Source organism: Hyperoodon ampullatus (assembly GCF_949752795.1).
Source record: "Hyperoodon ampullatus genome assembly, chromosome: 5".
Classification (NCBI taxonomy): Eukaryota; Metazoa; Chordata; class Mammalia; order Artiodactyla; family Ziphiidae; genus Hyperoodon; species Hyperoodon ampullatus.
Window position 1 is genome coordinate 27098704 of NC_136918.1, and position 20830 is coordinate 27119533.

General features: G+C 40.2%; 1 pseudogene across 1 annotated transcript; it reads left to right on the forward strand.

Moving 5' to 3' along the window:
- Window positions 1-1581: 1581 nt before the first annotated feature.
- On the forward strand, window positions 1582-19833 carry LOC307053694 (nuclear receptor subfamily 2 group C member 2-like; annotated as a pseudogene). Its single transcript has 5 exons — window positions 1582-1675; window positions 2260-2367; window positions 3453-3680; window positions 18318-18505; window positions 18631-19833. The product of its transcript is annotated as a nuclear receptor subfamily 2 group C member 2-like (transcript).
- The last annotated feature ends 997 nt before the right edge of the window (window positions 19834-20830 follow it).

A 20830-nucleotide genomic window follows, 5' to 3' on the forward strand; every position in this document is an offset into this window, starting at 1 on the left:
GCAGAACAGTATGAAGGTGCCTTAAAAAACTAAAAATAGAACTACCATGTGACCCAGCAATCCCACTACTGGACATATACCCTGAGAAAACCATAATTCAAAAAGAGTCATGGGCTTTCCTGGTGGCACAGTGGTTGAGAGTCCACCTGCTGATGCATGGGACACAGGTTCGTACCCCAGTCTGGGAAGATCATACATGCCATGGAGCGGCTAGGCCCATGAGCCATGGCCACTGAGCCTGCACGTCCGGAGCCTGTGCTCCACAATGGGAGAGGCCACAACAGTGAGAGGTCCGTGTACCGCAAAAAAAAAAAAAAAAAAAAAAAAAAAAAAAGTCATGTACCACCATGTTCATTGCAGCACTATTTACAATAACCAGGACATGGAAGCAACCTAAGTGTCCATCAACAGATGAATGGATAAAGATGTGGCACATATACACAATGGAATATTATTCAGCCATAAAAAGAAACAAAATTGAGTTATTTGTAGTGAGGTGGATGGGCCTAGAGTCTGTCATACAGAGTGAAGTAAGTCTGAAAGAGAAAAACAAATATTGTATGCTAACACTTATATATGGAATCTAAAAAAAAGAAAAAAATTGTCATGAAGAACCTGGGCAAGACTGGAATAAAGATGCAGACCTACTAGTGAATTGACTTGAAGATACACGGAGGGGTAAGTGTAAGCTGGGACAAAGTGAGAGAGTGGCATGGACATATATACACTTCCATATGTAAAATAGATAGCTAGTGGGAAGCAGCCACATAGCACAGGGAGATCAGCTGGATGCTTTGTGACCACTTAGAGGGGTGGGATAGGGAGGGAGACACAAGAGGGAAGAGATATGTGGATATATGTATATGTATAACTGATTCATTTTGTTATAAAGCAGAAACTAACACACCATTGTAAAGCAATTATACTCCAATAAAAATATTTTTTAAAAAAACCTCCTTTTCACCCCAAAAGTACTCCCTGAAGGCCCCCGCCAGGAAAGGGAGCCTGTTTTAGCTGAGGGAGCCCCAAACACTGGAGCAAGGAAAGCTCAGGAAGCAGGTCCCAGCCTGTTAGGGAAACCACTGACTGAAACCACCCACCCTGGCCAGGCACCACAGTAATCATCTGCATGAGTTATTTTAGGACAGGAAATCCTGGTAAGGAACACGGAACTAACAAGCCACCACCAATCGGCAGAATTCGGCAAAAGTCAAAAGGAGAGAGGAGACACAAGTCCATATGTACTACCAACCTCCCAGAATCCTCCTTGCTGGAATCCATCTTGGCTGAGCAATGCGCATGCCCCCAGGAAGGACCCTGAGTCTGAATGATTGGCCAGAGACAACCTGGAAACTAACCCCATCACCATAAAACCCGAGACTGTGAGCCACGTGGCAGAGCAGTTCTCCTGCGTTCCCTTACCCTACTGCTCTCTGCTTGGGCGCCCCTTCCCAATAACATCTCCTGCTTTGTCAGCACGTGTGTCTCCTCAGACAATTCATTTCCGAGTGTTAGAGAAGAGCCCACTCTCGGGCCCTGGAAGGGTCCCCCTTCCTGCAACAAGCCTACACCCAAGACGCCATGCCCAGTCTGCAAGAAGATGGGCCACTGAAGGAGGGAATGCCCCCAGGTCCGAAGGGAGTGAGGAAGCTCCCCGACTCCAGTCATGGCAATGGTTGACTGGGGGACCTGAGACCCCCCAACGGTCCCGAGAAGACAGCCATCATCACACAGGAGGAACCACGGCTGACCATTTACATGGCAGGTAAACTTGTCCAGGTTCTAGTGGATATGGGAGCCACTTACTCTGTCCTGACTTCTCATGCTGGGCCCCTTGCCCCTGAAACCTGCTCTATCGTTGGGGTAGAAGGAAAACCAAAGCTAAAACATGTCACCACCCCTCTAACCTGCACCTGGGGAAAGATACTTATAACTCACGAGTTTCTTGTCGTGCCTAATGCCCCAGCCCATTATTGGAAAGGGATTTTCTCCCAGCCTTGGGGGCCAACTCTTACTCTCCCTGAAAACCAAAACCAAGGATTATTTTTGTCTGCTCTATGTATTATACAGGACACAAAATATTCCCCCAGAAATTAAAAAACATAGATCCACAAGTCTGGGGTCAGGGAATTCCAGGAAAACAAAATTTGTCACCCCTATAAAATCACTTAAAGGAGGCTAATAACCTCCCTTCCAGGCATCAATATCCTCTATTTCCAGTAAACTCTCCCTTTCTCTGCTCTTTTGCTTCTCATGAAGTCACGTCTCCTTTAACCACGCCCATCCTAAGGGTCCTCCTTGTTGTTCACATCAGCACAGCTTCAGTTGACAAACATCCACTATGCCAGGGGTCCCCAACAGCAGAAGGTGAGCGGCGGACGAACGGGTGAAGCTTCATCTGTATTTACAGCCGCTCCCCATCGCTCACAGTACCGCCTGAGCTCCACCTCCTGTCAGCATTATGGTGAGTTGTATAATTATTTCATTATATTTTACAATGTAAAAATAATAATAGAAATAAAGTGCACAATAAATGTAATGCACTTGAATCATCCCAAAACCATCCCCCCCACCTCCCAGTCCGTGAAAAAATTGTCTTCCATGAAGCCGGTCCCTGGTGCCAAAAAGGTTGGGGACCGCTGCTCTGTCCAACTCCATGAATGCCATTGCTAAAGTTACTAACTCTTCTGACTGTTGGACCTGCCCTGGCAACCACACCTCCCCAGAGGACCTACATCTTTTAGGACTCCCCGCCTCCTTGGGCGACCTGATGGGGTAACAGCAAAATATGCTGGGTTCTCATTTACCACCCAGTAAGGAAGGAAGGACTGGGGCAGGAACCAACTGGGGGCCAAATTCTCTGGAACAGACACCCGCCTCCAAATCAGAGGAAAGGGTATTTCAGCTTTTAGGCAAAGCTAGCCTCTGTTTTTCTGGTACTAGCATCCAGGGACAAAAATTAAGATGGCTTAATGAAACATACTAAAATCACAGTCTAATTTTTAGTAATCACAGGTGGGTGACAGACACCAACCAGACGCCAATATCCAACAGTGGGGAATGTCACTATCTGGTGGAAGAATCTAATGACTGGAATAAATAAAACTAAAACTCACAATAAGGGCTTCCCTGGTGGCGCAGCGGTTGAGAGTCTGCCTGCCGATGCAGGGGACGCGGGTTCGTGCCCCGGTCCGGGAAGATCCCACATGTCGCGAAGCGGCTGGGCCCATGAGCCATGGCCGCTGACCCTGTGCATCCGGAGCCTGTGCTCCGCAACGGGAGAGGCCACAACAGTGAGAGGCCCGCGTACCGCAAAAAAAAAAACACAATAAAAACATGATAATGGTTAACAATACACAAGAGAAAGCAACACAGGGAGTAGACAATATTCCAAACTAATGTTTAATATAACTAACGATATTCAGATGTACTCCAGTTTCTCCCTGTTTCAGCTGTAAGGTGCCAAGGGAGAAAAAAAAAAATACCACGGCTTCAAAAATCTCCAACTTTAAATGACGATGTGTCAGGATTTCAACACATCCCACCTGAGGATGGGGACCATCAACACCCACTGGACGAGGTTGCTGCTTCCTTCTACTCCCCACTAACCATCTCCGCCATGATAAACAACCCCGAGACCCCTCTCTCTGACAGAAAAGCAAAGAGATCTGGACCCTCAGGTAAGGACAATGCTCATGCTCAGCTGGAAGCAGTTACAGAAGAGGGACTATTGACCCTTAAAATATTTTAAGGGTCCAGACTCCTTGCGGGAGGGGGGGAATGTTACAGCAGGCAGGTAGCTAGATACAAGCAGAAAAAGGGGGGAATGGGCCAGGTGTCAGGAAACCACATATCTTGTAAGCAACAGGGGTCCTTGGGCAGACAGAGGAAAGCAGGAACCTCCAGACTGACAGGAAACCACACATTTGGGGGTGATAAGTGTCCTGGAGGCAAAGGAAGGTGGGAAAAGGCAGAATCTCCAGCATCTGAATGTAACCTTTTGCTCACTATTCCCTCATTACGATAAAATTAGCCTTGCAGATAAGAAGTTCTCATCATGCACCACTGCTATGACACTTCCCATCAAGGCTAAATAAGGACACAGATTCCTCCTCCCCTCGGGAAGGTGGAGCTGGCATGAAAATCAAGGAATACGACCCCCAAACCCCTCCCTCCCCAATGAATGTTCTGTCGCTTCATTTCTGCCCCCCCCCCCACATAACCAGCTTGCCAAAGAAACTCAGCGCAGCTACTCCCTTGAGCCTGCCTGCTCTCCCTTTGAGAGCATACTATCACTGTCAATAAGAAGGTTGAGGGACTTGGCTGATAGTCCAGTGGTTAGGACTCTGCCTTTCCACTGCAGGGGGCATGGGTTTGATCCCTGGTCAGGGAACTAAGATCCCACACAGCACACAGTGCGGCCAAAAAAAAAAAAAAAAAAAAAAAGAAGCAGCAGAAGGTTGAGAGGGGTTTGGGGCCCCATGGCAAGTTTTTGTAACTTTGGAGGGATGTCACCAGGATAATTAGCAAGAAAGAGTAATTAAAAACAACGCAAATGCCAAAGAAGAACAGTAAGAAAGGCTGGCCATTTTTCCAGTCTGAGTTACAGTTACTTATGTCTCTGCTGTTGTTTGGAATGTGTGAACCACACTGGCAAATAGATGAAAAAGCCATAGGAGGTCACACAATCACAACAGTCAGCAGCAGAACAATGGAGAGGGGAGAATAAACCTAACCAAGGAACAAAGGAAGGGACCAGAGGCAAAATGGAATTCCTTCCATTAATCACAAGAGTCTTTGCTTCTTTCTTCCCCATGACACACCATTTCCCCCCAAATCTGAAAGTGATATCTAAGAATAAAATGTGCATTTTAGTCTGGAGTCATTTTGTCTTCCACCAGAGGACCGGCCACCCATGGAAACGGGGGCAGAGGCAGGGGGAAGGGAAGGTGCTGGTTTTGCTCTCCTATGGGAGATGGGCAGCTGCTGTCACAGACACCTCCACTTCAGTGAGAAAGGGAGGACCCCAGTCAGAGCTGGAGAGAGCTTCTGCTATAGCCAATGACTGGTGAGAGAAAAGTTAAGTCCCATATGTCTCCTACCTGCAAGAATATTATTTCAATAAATAATTCAATTCTTTATTCCCTCAGCTTCTCCACTACCAGTTTTTCATAAGATGTATATATACCAATATATATAATAATGAATAGGTATGTCCTATGATTTGAAGCATATAAAGTATAATATTTATTAAAATATTTCATATTTATACAATAAAATATATATTCATTTATTCAACAAATAAATATGAATACCTGTAATGAATGGGGTGTGGTCAGCTCTTCCCTAGTCTTGCTTCAAATCTTTACTGGTGTTTGTACTTAACAAAGCAAACAGAAACAGTTTGAAATAAATCTTGAAGCCTTTCAGGGATATAGCCATGTCAAAGAATATTGATTTATGGGACGAGATGGACGCAGTATATGGCTAAGTTTAAAACAACAGTTTATCACTAAGGCTACAAAACAGCATGTCACAGTGTGTGACTTTTAGTTACAGTCATCTTTTCATTCATCCCTTCAACAAAGGTGTATTGCCCATCTACCAGCTGCCAATCACTGTTATACTCACGAAGATCCTTTGGCCTTAAAGAGTTACATTCTAGAAGGGGGTCTGGGGGAAGCAACCTGGCAATAAACAGTAGATGGAATTAAATAAGTATGTTCTCCAGTATGTTAGAAAATCCTGAATTCTGTGAAGGAAAGCAGAGTGGAGCAGACTAAGGAGGCCCAGAAGTGGTGGGTTTAAGGAAGTGTGGAGTGGGTTTTGGATTTAAATAGGGTTGTCAGGCTGGGCTATTTTGAGAATGTGAGATCTGAGCAAAGACTAGAAGGTGAGGGGGATTTAGGGAGATGGCCCTAAGGCAGGAGATAGATGGGTTCCAGGCTAGACGTTTACAACCAGCCCCCTGTTTACACTTCCAGAGAGAAATAACAACAGGAACAAGGTAAATAGCTGGACTTTGTCTCCAGTGAACACTTTAAAATAACAATCATGGCAGGGGCAGAGAGGAGCTAAACCCTGCTTGGGTAAAAGATCAAGAGGTCACGTATTTCTCATCCTTGGGGCCAGGGAGGCCTTGACTGCACATGCACAGAAAGGCTCCTTGGGGGTCAAAAGGGGGGGCCCTGAGTCAAAGAACAAAGCAAGACGATTAGCCAGATGGAAACAAAGACCGGGAAGACTACCCCTCTATAAATGATTTAAACTTCCCAAAGGCGCGACTTTTCTCCGAGCTCACCTGTGCATCTGTCGGCAGGTACTCTGCTTTTGTAATAAACACCTTTCGTTCCTCTCTACCTTCCGTCTCCTTGTCAGAATTCTTTTTTACAAGGCAGACAAGGACAGGAGCCCAGACTAGCCACTGGCCCTCATTGTCCAGTGGTTAGGATTCGGCACCCTCGCTGCCAGGATCAGGGTTCAATCCCGGGTCAGGGAACTAAGGTCTCGCTTCCAGCTGCTGCTCGCTGGTGTCTCTCAGAAATCAGTCGCACTTGGGAAAGAGCCAGGACAAGGGCCTGAAGATACAGTGTGCCTGGAGTGCATAAGTGACAGCAGTGGGGCCAGGGGGCGCTCATGCTGGAAGAACAAAGAGCAGAAAACATGTCAGAAATGGATGAGGAGGGCAGATCCTGGGAGTTTTATAAGACACTTTGTAGTATTATTATTTCCGTATAAACACTAGAAAAGTGTAAGCCAAAAAGGTTGATGTTTTTTTTCTGAGTGACAGGATGACAAATACTTCATACTTTCTACGTACTTTGCTTTCCAGCTATATCGAAATATCATTGATATACATCACTGTATAAGTTTAAGGTGTACAGCATAATGGTTTGACTTACACATATTGTAAAATAATTACCACAACAAGTTTAGTTAGCATCCATCATCTCATACTGATACAATAAAAAGGGAAAGCAAATAAATTCATTCGTACTATTTTTTTTTTAGATTCCACATATAAGCAATATAATATGATATTTGTCTTTCTCTGTCTGACTTACTGCACTTAGTGTGATAATCCCTAGGTTCATCCATGTTACTGCAAATGGCATTATTTCATTCTTCTTTATGGCTGAGTAGTATTCCACAGTATATATGTACCACATCTTCTTTACCCATTCCTCTGTCAACAGACATTTAGGTTGCTTCCATGTCCTGGCTATTGTAAATAATGCTGCTATGACCATTGGGGTGCATGTATCTTTTTGAATTATGGTTTTCTCCAGAATATTCCCAGTGGTATTGACATATACACCCTACTGTATATAAAATAGATAACTAATAAGGACCTACTGTATAGCACAGGGCACTCTACTCAATACTCTGTAATGACCTATATGGGAAAAGAATCTAAATAAGAGTGGATATGTCTACATGTATAACTGATTCACTTTGCTGTACAGCAGAAGCTAACAGAACATTGTAAACCAGCTATACTCCAATTAAAAAAAATATTTTAAAGGAAAGCAAAAAAAGACAAGAAAGATTTTTTCCTTGTTATGAGAACTCTTAGGATCTACTCATTTAACTTCCCTGGACAGTTGACCTGTGAACGACATGGCTTTGAACTGTATGATCCACTTATAAGCAGATATTTTTCAATAAATATACAAAAATAAACATGTAGAATATCATGTGCAAGACTTGAAGTGAATAGCCTGTCTTACATAGGCATAAAGTGAGTGATATTTAATACAAAATGAATAATGTGTTAGTTTTCTTACTGTTTTATAACTTTGCTTTCAAAGAATTAGGGGGCTTCCCTGGTGGTGCAGTGGTTGAGAGTCCGCCTGCTGATGCAGGGGACACAGGTTCGTGCCCCGGTCTGGGAAGATCCCACATGCCGCGGAGCGGCTGGGCCCGTGAGCCATGGCCGCTGAGCCTGCGCGTCCGGCACCTGTGCTCCACAATGGGAGAGGCAACAGCAGTGAGAGGCAAGCATATACACACACACAAAAATAATAATAATAATAATTACATTACCGTACAGTATGTCTCTCTTGTAATCGGAGAAATTGCATTTTCAGCCTATCATCACAGGTAAGTGGTTTTTTTTTAATGTAACAATGTTTCCATTACTATATTATGAATATGACTATAATACTGTATGCCATAAAAATTTTATAATGATTCATTCATTAGTGTAGAGGCGAGGCTACTGTGAAACAACTGATTACACTAGGCTACCATAAAGCAATCATGTTGCTATTGCTTCAATATCAATGCATGAATTGATATACCTCTAAATAAACATAAATTTATTTTTCAAATTACCTTTTCACTTTGAAGTTTAGTGTTAGTCATAAGCATAAAGTCTACAGTGTATTGCATCACATAAAACAATATTGTTGTAGGTACTGACAGACAGATGATCTATCTTGTAGACAGACACAAACCTAACAGTATCGATAAATACAGTGCAGTACTGTAAATGTATTTTCTCTACCTTATGATGTTCTTAATAACATTTTCTTTTCTCTAGCTTACCTTATTATAAGAATACAGGGTATAATACATAAAACATACAAAATATGTGTTAATCGACTGCTTATGGGACTGGTTAAGCTTCAGGTGAATAGTAGTCTATTAGTAGTTAAGTTTTTTTTTTTTTAATTTATGTATTTATTTATTTATTTATTTTTGGCTGTGTTGGGTCTTCATTGCTGTTCATGGGCTTTCTCTAGCTGCGGAGAGCGGGGCTACTCTTCGTTGTGGTGCGCAGGCTTCTCGTTGTGGTGGCTTCTCTTGTTGTGGAGCACAGGCTCTAAGTGTGTGGGCTTCAGTAGTTGTGGCATGCAGCCTCAGTAGTTGTGGTGTACAGGCTCTAGAGCACAGGCTCTGCAGCTGTGGTGCACGAGCTTAGTTGCTCTGCAGCATGTGGGGGTCTTCCCAGACCAGGGATCGAACCCGTGTCCACTGCATTGTCAGGTGGATTCTTAACCACTGCACCACCAGGGAAGTCCTGTAGTTAAGTTTTTAAGGAGTCAAAAGTTACATTTAGATTTTCCACTGTGTGGGGAGTGTAGGCTCCCCTAACCCCTGCATTGTTCAAGGGTTAACTGTATATTACATAGCAGTGTTAACCATAGTCATCACGCTGTACATGACATCCTAATGCTTATTTATCTTATAACTGGAAGTCTGTACCTTTTGACCACCTTCCTCCAATTATGCTTCTTTGTGTACTGGTTTCACAATTAGGAAAAGAAGGAAAAGATATATATCTGATAAGGGGTTAATATCCAAAATATATAAAGAACTCATACAACTCAATAGTTAAAAAAAAAAACCCAATTAAAAATGGGCAAAGAACCTAAATAAACATTTTTCCAAAGGTATATAAAAGGCCAACAGGTACATAAAAAGATGCTTAAAATCACTAGTCATTTGGGAAATGCAAATTAAAACCACAATGAGATATCATCTAAAAGACAAGAAATAACAAATGCTGGTGTGGATGTGGAGAAAAGGGAACCCTTGTACACTGTTGGTGGGAATGTAAATTGGTGCAGCCACTGTGGAAAACAGTATGGAGTTTCCTCAAAAAATTAAAAATTGGACTACCATATGATCTGGCAGTTTCACTTCTGGGAATATATCCAAAAGAAATGAAAACACTAAATCAAAAAGATATATGAACCCCCGTATTCATAGCAGCATTATTTACAATAGCTAAAATACTTAGGAAGCAACCTAAGTGTCCATCAATGGATGAATGGATAAAGAAGTTGTGGAATATATGTAATGGAATGTTATTCAGCCATAAAAAAATGAGGAAATCCTACCATTTGTGACAACATATATGAAACTTGAAGTCATTATGGTAGGTGAAATAAGTCAGAGAAAGACAAATGCTGTATGATCTCATTTATATGTGGAATCTAAAAATGAAGGAAAGAAAAACAGAACAAAACAAACAACAACAAAAATCTCAGAGAAAAAAATCAGACATATGGTTACCTGAGACAGAGGGAGGAGGGGGAAGGATTGGAGGAAGGTGGTCAAAATGTACAAATTTCCAGTTATAAGATAAATAAGTACTAGGATGCAACGTACCATATGATTACTCTGGTTAACACTGCTGTATGATATACATGATATTTGTTGAGAGTAAATCCTAGGAATTCTCACCACAAGAATTTTTTTCCCTTTCTCTTTTCGTCTTTCTTTTCTTTATAGTGTATCTATATGAGATGATGGATGTTAGATGAACATATTGCAATAATCATTTTACAACATATGTAAATTAAGCCATCATGCTGTACACCTTAAACTTATGCAGTGATGTGTGTCAATTATTTCTCAAAAAAACTGGAAAAAAAACAAGTTTTTTAAAAGTATTGATGCCTGGCTCCACCCCCCAGACATGCTGATAATTATAATAGGATGCAACCCAGGCATCAGGATTTTTTAAATCTCCCCCAGGTAGTTTTATATGCAACAATAATTGAGAGTCCCTGGCATTCGAAGGGCAAAAAGAGGGCCCAATGCCTATGGGGAATTGGAAGAATATGTAATGGGAGGAGTCAACAGATGCCAATTATATTCCAAATTTCCATATTAGGAAGTCTGGATATATATACATGGATAGATATAGAAAGAGTTAGAGATAGCTGATAGGTAAATGGATGGATGGATAGCTGGGTAAAGTGATAGATAGATAGATAGATAGATTGATCTAGCTGCCTGTAAAAGTCTCATTTCTTGAATAGCTAATAGATATCTCAAAACTATGATGTAGAAATCCAAACTCCTGACTTCTACCCCCACCCCTACCAAGAAAAATCTCCTTTCCTCCTTAAGTCTTTTCCATCTCAGTATGTCTCAGCTCCATCCTTCCTAAAGCTCTAGGAGCCATCCTTGAAGCTCACTATTTTAGGCATCCTTATTTAATCCTTACTCTTCAGTGGTTCTCTTACCTGAAGCTCTTGAGAGTACATTACTCTGCTTATTGAGCACGCTGACTCACATGGTGGTACAGGGTTTCCTTATGTGCTTTGTAATTTTTTATTGTTAGATCTTCAGGACTCTTTGGGGCTCTCTTGGTAGGTATCTCATGCTGTCTGGATTGAGGGTACTCCTCCTGAGAGGTTTTACATTTACTTTGCCAAAAGCCTACCTTTTTCACAGGCTCGGACCTCTTGTACGTTAATTTATTGACTTGAAGTTTCCAGAACCATACAGCTAGAAAGATTTCAATCCCAACTCTGGGTGAGGATAGGGATATAGTTGTGAATTTTCAGGAAAGGCTTTTTCTATCTAAAATCTAAATGAAGACATACAAATGTCCTTCAGACACCATTCTGCACCACTGGATAAGTTTTCTAGTGTGCATCTTCAAAGGCCCCAGCTTTCTATGGGGGTCTCAAATGCAACCTTTAAACTCATAGATTTCCCAAGTCATTATCACCTATGCTTGTGTAGGTCCTAAGATGAACCTCTATGTGACTGAGACAAGGATTCCATGTTACCCTCTCCTGATCCCATTCCCAGGTTTCCAGTGTGGTTTGGCTCTGGATTTCAGTTTATACTTCATTTTTAGCCCATTGGAAATGTCCTTACATGCTTTCTGGCTCAGTTACACATTTTAAAATGATATCTTTTTATATTTCCTCTAACATGTGCAAGTGTTTTCTAGCAGGAAGCTTTCTGGGTAATCTAGTTTGCCATATTGCCAGAAATAGACATAGCAAGTGGTAGCATGATGCCATAAACATTAATAGCCTGTGTTAAAATGAAGCATCTCAAACCTGAAGAAAAACCATTACAGTTTTTCAGGGATTTATAAAATCATGCAACACTACATATGGGATTTTACAAAGTGTCATGAAATGTGGTAATAAATATTTAGAAGTTTCTTTTGAGGTTTCTCATTTTAAAGCAAAGGTATTTTACAAATCAGAGCCAGATTCATTGGGGAAACACTTGTTCTGTCACAGTTAAAGGCTGAAATAATACCCAAAAAAGCATATGGTAAAACCCAAAATGTATATCTTTGTCAGCCAAATATTGTTGGATGATACATGGAAAACATTACAGAAGAGTAAAGAAACAAATGTTGGAACAAATTACATAGTGTTGAAGGTTTGCTATATATTTGGATGAAGCACTGATGTTTCTAACATGTTTCAGCTTATGGTATTTTCTGGATTCTGTTTCCAATAACAAAATACACGAAGAACTATTTTTTGTGAGACATGACAATAGAGGACGAAATAATATTTTCCCTCAGTTGCAAATAACTTCTTTTAGAAAGATTACAATACATGGAAAAGAGCAGGAAACTACTTGAATTGGAATTTTAGAAATTCCCAAGCAAAGGTACAGATAAAGTACCCCACATGAAATGCATCCCTCTATCATTCACAGGCAAGCTATTGGCAGCAAAGATGGTGAAGCCATAAGACCACAAAGTGCTACAGGATGTCGTGGATGAGGTTAGACTTATAAAAACAAGACATTTTAAAATGTAGGGTACTCTTTGCATTCTTGTAGAGAGGGTAACTTTCTTAGATCAGGTTCCCTGGGAAGCAGATTCTGAGAAAGAGTATCACATAGAAATTTTATTGGAGAATGCCCTTAGGACCAACTGTGGGGAAGTGAAGGAGGCAGGATTAGGCAGAAAGAGAAACTGAACGGAGATGCAGTTCCCACAAGGTCCTCAACCAATCCCCTGCGTAGCTCCGGAGCTGGGATGGCCCCTCAATGTGGTCCCATCTCGCCACAAGCTGGCCCAGCCCTTAATCCAGACCCGACCAGTTATTGAATGAGAGCTGCCCCTGGCAGGGGATGTGACCTTGGGTGAAGGGTCTTTCTTCCACTGACAGCTGTACCTAGAGGATGACCTGCCAACCACCAACATGACATGAAGGGCTGGGAGAAGTGCCCCACGGCGTCCACCAAAGCCACCATGCAGAGGATTGAAGGAGAGGCTGTGGAAAAGTGCCTGATAAAACTGGCCAACTGAAAGACGAGTTCTTCATTTGGCTCTTACAAAGAAATCAAGTGATCCAAATGTGCTGACCTTGGCTATAGTGACAACTAGAAGACACAAGGATGTGACACACCACAAAAAAATTCAGTCTAACAATAGACGAAAACATAACTACTTTTTTTTAACATCTTTATTGGAGTATAATTGCTTTACAATGGTGTGTTAGTTTCTGCTGTATAACAAACTGAATCAGCTATACCTATACACATATCCCCATATCCCCTCCCTCTTGTGTCTCCCTCCCACCCTCCCTATCCCACCCCTCTAGGTGGTCACAGAGCACCGAGCTGATCTCTCTATGCTATGCAGCTGCTTCCCACTAGCTATCTATTTTACATTTGGTAGTGTATATATGTCAGTGCTACTCTCTCACTTCGTCCCAGCTTACCCTTCCCCCTCCCCGTGACCTCAAGTCCATTCTCTACGTCTGTGTCTTTATTCCTGTCCCGCCCCTAGGTTCATCTGAACCATTTTTTTTACATGTTGTTTCCAAAAATTAGGTAGCCTAAAAAACTCTAATGCATGAACACTTAAGAAACCTGGAAAATTGTTTCAACTTGTGAAAAAGCTTCAATAGTTTCAGTGTATGTTAAACTCTTTCAAAAAGATACATGCACCTCAGTGTCTAGAGCAGCATTATTTACAGTTGACAAGGTATAGAAGCAACCTAAATGTCCATCAACCGATGAATGGATAAAGATAATGTGATATATATATAGTGGAATACTACTCAGCCATAAAAAGGAATGAATTTTTGCTATTTTCAGCAACATGGATGGACTTGGAGGGCATTATGCTAAGTGAAATAGGTCAGACAGAGAAAGACAAATACTGTATGATATCACACATATGTGGAATCTAAAAAAATACAACAAACTAGTAAATATAACAGAAAAGAAGCAGACTCACAGATATAGAGACCAAACCAGTGGTTATCAGTGGGGAGAGGGAAGGGGGAGGGGCAATATAAGGGTAGGAGATTAATAGATGCAAACTATTAGGTATAAAATAAGCTACAAGGACATATTGTACAACACAAAGAATATAGCCAATATTTTATAATAACTGTAAATATAGTATAACCTTTAAAAATTGTGAATCACTATATTGTACACTTATAACATATAATATTGTACAGCAACTACATTTCAATTTCTTAAAAAAAGAAAAACAGACCTAGATGTTAAAACTTTTAAAATTATAAACCTTCACTGGATAAAAATTTCCTAGTTATTTTTTAACAATAATATTTAAGTAATTTTGAATTAGCTTTAAACAATGACAATTACAATTTGGAAAGCATAGTCAAAGATATGCTTTTTCCATTTGGATTAACATATTGTTGGAAGAACTTTTTCAACCATGACAGCCAATAAAATCAAGTATGTAAATAAATTGAAAACATAGGCTTTTGAATTTCTACATCACAAAATATTAAACCAGGTTTTTTAATTAAAGTATCTGATCATGCAATGATGCAAGGCTTAAACTGCATACTTATTCAGAACCAGGATAATTCAGCAACTCAAAGCTCCTGGGCTCCCACAATTCCCCAGTTGAAATGCCCATTCTCTTCTTTCTAGGCTCCAGCTCCTAGACTGTGTCTGGTTATCCTCCTTAACACTTAGTATAGCAGCCTCCAAGCCTTTATCTCCATGTATCACTATCAGTAAAAAAATGTTTAAGCATGTAGCTCCTTTTATTTGTTTATAAATTATACACATGTTCTACACTACTGACAAAGTATCTATCTTATGTAACATTTACAAAAATAGAAATTTAAACAGATAAGACAATTCTTTCCCAAAATGCATAAATTATGAAGAAACATCAGGCAACTCCAAATGAAGAAACAGTCTCTAATGTAACTGGTATTTATTCTTCAAAAATGTCATGGTCCAGCTACATGTGAAAGAATGAAATTAGAACACTTCCTAACATCATACACAAAAATAAACTCAAAATAGATTAAAGACCTAAATGTAAGGCCAGACCCTATAAAACTCTTAGAGGAAAACATAGGCAGAACCCTCTATGACATAAATCACAGCAAGATCCTTTTTGACCCACCTCCTAGAGTAAGGGAAATAAAAACAAAAATAAACAAATGGGACCTAATGAAACTTAAAAGCTTTTGCACAGCAAAGGAAACCATAAACAAGACAAAAAGACAACCCTCAGAATAGAAGAAAATATTTGCAAATGAAGCAACTGACAGAGGATTAACCTCTGTCAAGCAGATTACAAGCAGCTCATGCAGCTCAATATCACAAAAACAAACAATCCAGTCCAAAAATGGGCAGAAGACCTAAATAGACGTTTCTCCAAAGAAGACATACAGTTGGCCAACAAATGCATGAAAAGATGCTCAACATCACTAATCATCAGAGAAATGCAAATCAAAACCACAATGAGATATCACCTCACACGGGTCAGAATGGCTATCATCAAAAAATCTACAAACAATAAATGCTGGAGAAGGTGTGGAGAAAAGGGAACCCTCCTGCACTGTTGGTGGGAATGTAAATTGATACAGCCACTATGGAGAACAGTACGGAGGTTCCTTAAAAAAGTAAAAATAGAACTACCATACAACCCAGCAATCCCACTACTGGACATATACCCTGAGAAAACCATAATTCAAAAAGAGTCATGTACCACAATGTTCACTGCAGCACTATTTACAATAGCCAAAACATGGAAGCAACCTAAATGTCCCTCAACAGATGACTGGATAAAGAAGATGTGCCACATATATGCAATGGAATATTACTCAGCCCTAAAAAGGAACAAAATTGAGTTATTTGTAGTGAGTTTGATGGACCTAGAGTCTGTCATACAGAGTGAAGTAAGTCAGAAAGAGAAAAACAAATACCATATGCTAACGCATATGTATGGAATTTAAAAAAGCAGTACTGATGAACCTAGTGGCAGGGCAGGAATAAAGACACAGACGTAGAGAACAGACTTGAGGGCACGAGGGTGGGTGAGGAAGGGAAGCTGGGATGAAGTAAGAGAGTAGCATTGACGTATATACACTACCAAATGTAAAATGGATGGCTAGTGGGAAGCTGATGCATAGCACAGGGAGATCAGCTCGGTACTTTGTGATCACTTAAAGGGGTGGGATAGGGAGGGTGGGAGCAAGACAGAAGAGGGAGGGGATGTGGGGATATATGTATACATATAGCTGATTCACTTTGTTGTACAGCAGGAACTAACACAACATTGTAACACATTTATACTCCAATAAAGATGTGAAAAAAATTATATTTTGGGCAAACAATATGGGAAAAAGTACTTTTTATAATAACAAAATAGAAAATTAAAATTAAAAAAAAAGTCATAGTCATGAAAGACAAAGATTTAGAAACTGTTCCAAGTTGGAGTGACAACTAAATGCAATGCATGATCCAGGGTTGGATCTTGAATTCATAAAGGAAATTTTGGAGAAAATAGACCAACTTTGAGTGGGGTCTGTGGATTATATGGTCATGTTAGATGAAAGTCAATTTCATAATTTTGATTTTTGCATTGTAAATACACTCTAAATATTAAGGGTTACAGGGCATCATGCATGCAACTTATTTTCAAGTAGTTCAGGAAAAACTAAAACCCACAGACAATGTATGTGTATGTATTTGTGTGTGTGTATGTGTGTGTGTGTTTGTGTGCGTGTAGAGAGACAGAGAGTAAAAGGACGCAAATATGAACAATATCAACATTTTGAAAATCTGGCTGAAGGATATACCGAGCTCTATAGATCTTTGCACTACTTTTGCAACTTTTCTGTAAATCTGAAATTGTTTCAAAGCAAGAAAGGTTAAAAATTTAATACAAACCAAACAGAACAAAAAATCCTTTGAAAAGATGACACAAAAAATAGAAACTAGTTTTAAAGTTTCCACTTAGTACAACACAATGTATTGATTTTATTAAATTACTAATAACTTTAACTAGTTTTAAAGTATTCTAGTTATTATTAGCACAAAACAATGTATCGATTTTATTAAAATACTAATAACTTTTTCAATATGAGACTATTAATAGTTATAGATATTTGTCCTGTCCTCTTCTTTATGAAACTGTTCCAGAGGAAAACCTTCAGTGAACTTTTCATTCATAAAAAATTAAATTAAGTTTCCAGATCATAAAACCAACCCCTCTCTTAAAACATTAGATTTAGTCATTTAAAAGTAAATTTTTATGGGTTAACATTTAATATTTGAGAATTAATGAATCATAAGCAATTTAACAAATACATTTAACATCTAATTCCAACTGTTTGAAAGGTTTAAATTATTTTATTTAAGATAATGTTTACATTTTCTCAAGAAATAAAATAGAAATGATTTCCTATAAGACACAAAGTCATGTTCTAATCCTTTTCCACATTTCTGGTTCTCCCTTCCCTGTTAGTTTCAAAATAGGGTGACATCCTCAGAGTAGTCAGGATTTGGAATATCATGTAGGAGGAAGTGGTAATAGTTTTAACTGCAAAAAGTTGTTCTTCCTGAGACCTTCCCGTCTACCCTCTCCTCTTTCGGATCCCCAAAGAATGGTAAATTGATACAATCGAGGGCTTCCCTGGTGGCACAGTGGTTAAGAATCTGCCTGTCAATGCAGGGGACACCGGTTCAAGCCCTGGTCCGGGAAGATCCCACATGCCGCGGAGCAGCTAAGCCCACAACTACTGAGCCTGCGCTCTAGAGCCCGTGAGCCACAACTACTGAGCCCGCGAGCCACAACTACTGAAGCCTGCTCACCTCGAGCTCGTGCTCCACAACAAGAGAAGCCACCGCAATGAGAAGCCCGTGCACCGCAACGAAGAGTAGCCCCTGCTTGCCACAACTAGAGAAAGCCCGTGCACAGCAACAAAGACCCAATGCAGCCAAAAATTAATAACTAAAAAATAAATTTAAAAAAATGATACAGTCGAGTCATTAGTGTTATAGAATAATCCCTCGCTGTCTCCTTACTTCAGCTCTTCTGACCTTTCTTGACCAGCTGACTCATGAAAAGGAAAGCCTGTCATCCCAAAATTCAGAGGGATGGGGACTGTGCACTGACTTCAGAATAACCTGTGAGGGATTAATACACAATCACTTTAATTACACAAACAGACCACAAAATGCATATCAACATAGATTATGTTTTATTTGAGTATTTGTATTTCATTAGCTTGTAATACAAGTTATAGTGAGGGTTTGTGTAATTCTGAAATAAGGTTCTTGAATAACATTGTGGCATGTCTCCCCAGAGCAACCGTCCTCAAACACTAAGAGCCATTTAATGAAGGTACCTACCAACAGCCCAAGTGCCCCAAAAACTCTGTCACAAATCTACTTTGTACACAACATTGCTGAGTACTCTGTTCTATACGTGGAATTTGACGAAGAAGAAAGCCATGTGCAAGAAATCACACTTCAGCAGTCTGCCCACGTACAGGTAATGAACCACAAGCATCATCCGTGAACACTCCTCCACAAATGTACAAGATCAAAGTTCCCAGACTCACAGACATAGAAAACAAACTAACCAAAAGGGGAAGGGTGGGGGACGGGATAAATTAGGAGTTTGGGATTAGTGAACAGAAGCCCTTTGATGTGAAAAGGGAAAAACCAAGCAATTGTGCTGCTTCAACTGAGAAAAATCTTTATCCAGAAGGATCCAGAAATCCTCTGATAGCCACTCCCACATTTGTGGCAAAGTAGATCAAGACAAATAGGTCTTGATCCGGGATGCTTGTGAACTGGATGCAGCCTTTCACACCTGAGGATGGGACCCTTCTCCTGACCACGGACTCCGAGGCTGAAACAAGCAGCTCTGGGCACACTGGCAAATGGAGTAACCTCCTTTGTCAACCTAAGTGAATCCCTTAACAGTGGTGATGCTTCAGAAATACAGCAGGAGGACCAATCTGCAAGTGAGATTACTCAGGCACATGATACCTTCTCTAAAGCACTTAATACGACAGACAGCTCCTTGCCTCCAAGCCTGGCAGGTGGGATAGACACCAGTGGAGGAGGGAACATCCATGTCATTAGTAGAGACCAGTCCACACTCATCATTCAGGTCCAAGACCTCCTCCTTTTAAACACTCACATCACATGACCAGCCCAATTCTAGAGTACCTCAACGTGTACTACCTCTGCAAGTCTACGTTCTGCCTGATTTTCCTCTCCATGCACTGGGCCAGGTCAATCCCAGCCCTTCAGGCACTTGGGAAGGACTGCAAAACCAGCCTGTTGCAAGCCTGCTGAAATGAGCTCTTCACCCTTGGACTGGCCCAGATCATGAGTCTTTCCATTACCCTGTGGCCATAGTCAATCAGCTGCAGAAGATATCCAGGAAGATAAACTTTCTGGCAAGCAGATAAAGCAAGTCATGGAGCACATCTGGAAGCTTCAGGAGTTGTGTAAAAGTATGGCAAAGCTGGGTATAGAAGACATCTATGAGTCTGCATACCTTAAAGCTATAGTTTTCTTTACCCCCCATCATCCAGGTTTGGCCAGCACAAGCCAGATTTTAAAATTCCAAGAAAGGCACAGATGGAGTTGCAGGATTATTTTCAGAAAACCTACTCAGAAGACACCTACTGATTGGTCCAGATTCTCAACCGCCTGCTGGCCCTCAGGCTGATGAGCTCTAACATAACCGAAGAACTTTTTTTTACTGATCTCATTGGCAATGTTTCCATAGACAGCATAATCCCCTACATCCTCAAGAAGAAGATGGCAGAGTATAATGGCCAGATCACTGATGCCAATCTATAGAGCACACCACACACCTGCTGAAAAGCACAAGGCTACACAAGGATACCACTCAGATACAAAGAAAATGAAGTCGTGGTATTTTGGTATGTGCAAATATTTCCAGCATGTTAGTCATTTCCTACCTGGTTTCTTCTTACCTGTTAATATCAGACACAAGCAACTAAAAGACTAATAGGCTCTTTTCCTGACATAAGAAATGTTTTAATGCCTTTTGATGAAGCAGCAGATTTTGGAACAATCTTTTAACTCAATCTGTATTTAGAAATTGTCAAAACGCAAAAAACAAAAACAATGTTTTATAATGTCAGAGACCAGTATTAAAGAAAACTAAGAGAAAACTCTTGAAAAACAAAGAAGCCTTATATTCCATGGTAAATTCTAATTCATTAAAAAAAACCTTAAGCTAGACATTTGCTATTAACATTCCATTGAATGCTCAACTTAACTTGTCACCTAAGAAGTTTTATGAATAGTGTTTTTAAGAACACAGTAAAGTAAGTAGATAGGATGACAGAATTCAAGCCAATATTCTCCTAACCTCTTCCAAAGAAGAATAAAGCTACAAAGGATTACTATGCCCTTGTGCCTTGTACTTATTATAGTAATTTGCATTAATATGATTTGTGATGGTTTTCTCATTATATTCAAGAAAGCAGTTAATTACCTATAAACAACAATTGTCCTTTTAAAAGAAAAAACGATTAAAGCTTAGCAAAAATAAAATTGTTTAGACAAGATCTGATTTTAAAATTTCAAGAAGTGGTTAGATAACCTGTGCTTTTATTTACTTATTGTGTGTTAAGTAGACTATATTCCAACGTGTAGATAGACACATTTTTAAAAGTATTGCCCCCCTAAAATTATTCCTACTCACCGAATTTTCACTTACCTATGCCCTTATGATTAAGCATTTGGTGGACATCAAAATCAATACTACATATTGAAATAAGGAATGTATGTAAAATTACATGAAAACTCTTACATGCCTACTGCTTAT